The following is a 5,000-nucleotide window of genomic DNA, read 5'->3' as shown; positions in this document are numbered from 1 at the left end:
GCCGTACTCAAACCGGCCAGCAGGGGGAGGACCTCCCAGGACGAAAGAGGCTGCCGGCGTGGGGGACCAGGCACCTCCTCGGCTCCAGGACCGGCCAGGGATGGCCACGGCAGAGGTAGGGATGGCTCCTCGCAGCACGGCGCAGGCTGCTGAGGCCCCGGCCAAGACCCCGGCCGCCGGCAGGGCCTCCCTGGCGGAGCCGGGCCTGAGGGCAGGCAGTGGCCTGCTCAATACGGCCCGGTTCCGCTGGAGGGACCCGCAGGATGGGACCTGCTTTACGGAGCGGGTCCTCTTCATACGGGAGGTCCTGTTCGGCGGTTTCGGGCTCGATCCCGGGGCACTCATTTGCGCTCAGCGCAATGGTGCCCAGAAATACTTCGATGTAACGTTTGCGAGTGATGCCATCTACCGGAGGGTCCTGGAGCTGGGGGATGGGATGGGTGGCCATCCGGTCGGGAAGGACTCTGTCCTTGAGCCCTTGTGGGACGGTGACCGGCGGATGGTCACCATCCATTTCTTTAACCCCCACGTTTCGGCGGCCGAAGTCCGCAGATTCTTGACGATGTATGGGGAGGTCCTCCCAAGCGAGAGAATGGTGAGGGATGAGCTGGGGATTTGGAACGGGCGCCGCCAGTTCCTCATGAAGTTTGGGAGGAACAGCGAGGGACAGGAGAGGTACCCCCCCGCATATTTTACATATGCTGGGAACCGGGGGTACCTATTCTTCAGGGGGCAGCCTGCCTTCTGCAGGGGGTGCCAGCGCTACGGACACCTGGCCGAGGGGTGTCAGGACTGTGAATGCAGGAATTGCCTGGGGCCGGGGCACCAGGCAAAAGACTGTAAGAACCCCCGCCGGTGTAGGGATTGCAGGGGGGAGGGACATATGTCGCACTCCTGCCCCAAACGGGTGCGATCCTACGCCACGGTGCTGGCAGGGGGCGGGAGTGCGGCCTTACAGCCCAGCAATCCCGGGGGGGAGGGACTGGTAACAAATAAGGACGCTCCCCCCCCGGGAGGCATGGAGGAGAACATTACCCCCCCTGCTACCCTAGGGACAGCGCCAACATCACCATCGTCATCATCCTCATCATCGGCGGGGGAGGAGGACCCGGCCCCGGGCCAAACCCCTCGGTCAAAGGGGGCACCCCCTGCTCCTCTTGGCAAGGCCAAGAGGAAGAGGAAGCAAGCCTTGCAGGAGCAGGATAAGAGGATGAAGGCGGGCCCCCCCTTAACGGCGGCGCCTGTTGAGGGGTCCCCCCGGCCCACAGACCCCTCCCTGCTTGCCAAGCCGGGTGGCCCGGATGAGAATACGCTTTCGCCACCCTTGCATTATGGCGGCAGGGAGGGGCCTCCGAACGAGACTCCCTATATTGGGGATGTTGGGGATAAAGTGGAGGGGGGGGACTCCTCGTTTTTAGAGTCTTAGGGATTTTTACTGTTTTAACGAGCCGACTCTTTCTTTCTTCTTAATATGGCAGATCTTATTATTTTAACAACTAATGTCAGAGGACTGCAAAACGCGGAAAAGAGAGCAGCAGTGTTCCGGTGTTTGGCATCGTCCCCTTCAGCAATCTGTTGTTTGCAAGAGGTTCACCTGAGGGATCGGAGGGACGAGGCTATGTTCACTCATCAATGGAAAAAAGGTAAAGCCTACTGGAGCGTTGGTGGCGTCCGCTCTTCGGGGGTGGGGATCCTGTTGGGGGACCCCACTTTCGAGAAGGTGAGCGCCTTTGACATCGTGCCGGGAAGGGCGATGGGGGTGGACGCCACCTGGAGAGGCCAACACCTTCGGGTACTTTGTGCCTACGCTCCGGTAGAGGCCTCGTCCCGAATTGCATTTTTTGACGCACTGGTCCCGTCCTGTGTCACACATAGACACCTTTTTTTGGCAGGTGATTTTAATGTCTTCTTGGAAGGGAGAGCGGATGTCAGCCGGAAGCATTTTCAAAAGCTGCTGAGCGATTTCAGTCTCTCTGACGCTTTTAAAAAATGCAACCCCAGAGATCCGGGCCATACCTGGCATAACAGTCGAGGGGCAACAAGCCGTTTAGATTATATCTTGGCGTCACCCTCCGTGACTTTTAAGACAGCCTCCTTGACCCCACGCTGGTACTCTGACCATTTGGTGTTGGAGGCCAGTGCTTCCATTAACGCGCCTGCAGTGGGCAGGGGTTATTGGAAGCTTAACGTGCAGGTCTTGGAGGAAGCAGAGTTCCTATCTCTGTTCCGAGACCACTTTGCAGCCTGGCGAGGCTGTAAGGATGGTTATGTCTCTCCCGCGGCATGGTGGGAGCACGTGAAAGAGTGGACCCGTGCTCTGATAACCCACTACTGCCGCCGGCGCAAGGCCGAAAGGCTGGGTCGAGTCCGGGATGTGGAGAGGCAATTAAAAAGAGAATACGTTGATCGGAATAACGGAGGGGAGCTGGACCTCGTTAGAGTGCAGGCCCTTAAAGACGAACTCAGGGTTCTGCACGAGAGGTCCGCGGCAGCCCTCCTGTTTCATGCCAGGATGCAGCAGGCAGAGGAGGATGAGTGCTGCACCGCGTCGTTTTTTCAAAGGGTCCGGCAGGCTCGTGAAGAGCGATGTTTTACATCGCTCAGAGACTCGGAAGGCCACACCTGTTCGGACCCGGCCCGGATGATGGAGGTTGCAAAAGAATTTTATAAAAAACTTTTTAATAAAAGGACCACTAACTTTGAAGTAGGGGAGCAGTTCCTAGAACATCTTAAGGTTTGCCTTCCGAGCACCGCCCGGGACAGCTTAGAGGCCCCCTTTACTCTGGCAGAGTTAACGGGGGTACTTGGCAAAATGAACCGGCGCAAGGTCCCTGGCCTGGATGGACTCCCTGTGGAGTTTTACTCCACATTTTGGGATGTCCTAGGGCCGGAGATCGTGGAGGTAGCCGAGGATGTGCACCGGCAGGGTTTGCTCACTGAGAGCATGCGGTCCGGGGCACTCTCCTTATTGTACAAGAAGGGCGATCCCACAGATCTCGCCAATTGGAGGCCCCTGACCATGCTTTGCGTAGATGTAAAAATCTTCGCAAAGGCCCTGACCGAACGACTGAAAAAAGCCATGTCACTCTTGGTTCACGGCGACCAGACCTGCGGGGTCCCAGGGAGATCGGCTACCTGGAACCTCCATTTGATCAGGGATGCCATCTCCTGGGTAGAGGACAGAAATGTCCCTCTGGCGCTGGTGAGCTTAGACCAGGAGAAGGCGTTCGACCGGGTGGACCACCGCTTCCTGGAGAGGGTGTTGATTAAGCTAGGGTTCGGGCCCTTTTTTATGAGGTGGTTTCAGACATTGTACGCTGGGGTGGGAAGCCGTGTCTCCATCAACGGTCACCTCAGCGAACTGGTCCCGCAAGTGAGTGGAGTGAGACAGGGGTGTCCTCTTTCTCCCCTGCTCTACGCGCTCTATATAGAGCCACTTGCGGCCGCCATAAGGGCCCACCCGGAAATAGACGGTCTCCCCCTCCCGGGGGGCGGAGGTGCAGTGGTAAAGCTGGCCCAGTATGCGGACGACACCACGTTGTTCGTGTGCTCGGACCAGTCGCTCAGGCACGCCTTGGACATGGTGCGGTCGTTCGGAGAAGCTTCCGGTGCCGCATTAAACCTCGGCAAGTCGGTTGCCAAGTACTTCGGCTGCTGGAGGCACAGGAGGGACATCGCTGGTGGGCTTGCCCTCAGTGATGGACCCCTGAAGATATTGGGGGTCCACTTCACTTCTGAAGGGGCTGCCCGGGTAAACTGGGCAGAGCGATTAGCTCTTGCCCGGAAAAAGTTGGGGCTGTGGAAGTCCAGGTCCCTGTCCTTCCTAGGGAAGGTACTAGCATTGAAGGCCGATGTGCTTCCCTCACTGCTCTACTTGGCTCATGTATACCCAATGCCCCGCTCGATGCGGCGGGGCTTGACAAAGGACGTTTTTAATCTCGTCTGGGGGGGCAAGTATGAGTATGTGAGGAGGGAAGTTATGTACCTGGGAAAGGACAAGGGTGGGAGGGATGTCCCTGACTTCCCTCTCAAGTTGGACTGCCTGTTCTTTGCACAGCTCTGTGCACGGTTAGCTGCTCCCCTCGAGCACCCCCATCAGTATTTTATTCGGTTGTGGCTGTCCTGGCCATTACGTAAGGTTGTGCGCACGTGGTCTAACTCCGGCCCCAAGGCTGAGACGCTGCCGGAGCACTTTGACCATATGGTACGGTGGAGCAAGTCGCTTCCGGCGGGTCTGCGGCCCGAGTCCCTTGCCAAGCACAGGTTACTGTACAAGACTGTGCTTGAGGCACGGGGGACTCGCGCAGTTGTGGGCCTGGAGGAGGACACATGGTCCAGAGTACAGCCCAAAGGTCTAGACAACCGGCTGCAGGACCTGAATTGGCGCTGCATACATGGGAAGTTGCCAGTCAGGGATGTCCTGTACAGGCACGGGCTCACCAGGCACCCTCGCTGCCCGAGGCCCAACTGTGCCGAGGAGGAAACTCTTCGGCATGTGTTTTGGGACTGTGGGTATGCGCGGGATGTCTGGGGTAAAGTAGCCGACCTGTGCAGGACATTAGACCCGCAGTTTCAATTGACCTATAATAAGGTCACATGGGGGTGGCCCCAGGATACCAGGCCATCCTTCGCGCCCCGGATGTGGGAGCTGGTAAGCATTACCAAAAAACATCTTTGGAATGCGAGGACCAGCCTCATCCGAAAAGGGACGCGCCTGGACACCTGGGGGTTGTTGCAAAAAGTGCGTGGTGATTTAAGATTCAGGATGGAGCATGACGTCATCCGGTGGGGCTACCACGCGGCGAAGGAGAGGTGGAAGGGCCTCTTCGAGCTGTAGGCCCCCCGGCGTCTACATAGGGTTTTAGTTTCAAACGGTTTTTATATTTAGCTGAGACTCTGCTCCATCCGGTGGTCCCAACGGACCACCGTGTTTTATTGGTTTTTTAGCCACCATGGTAGCTTAGATAGATTAAAACTTTGTATTCGGTAGAATTGTATGT

This window comes from Electrophorus electricus, unplaced genomic scaffold (genome assembly GCF_041902795.1).
Source record: "Electrophorus electricus isolate QZ-2024a unplaced genomic scaffold, ASM4190279v1 Scaffold127, whole genome shotgun sequence".
Classification (NCBI taxonomy): domain Eukaryota; kingdom Metazoa; phylum Chordata; class Actinopteri; order Gymnotiformes; family Gymnotidae; genus Electrophorus; species Electrophorus electricus.
This window is presented reverse-complemented; position numbering follows the sequence as displayed.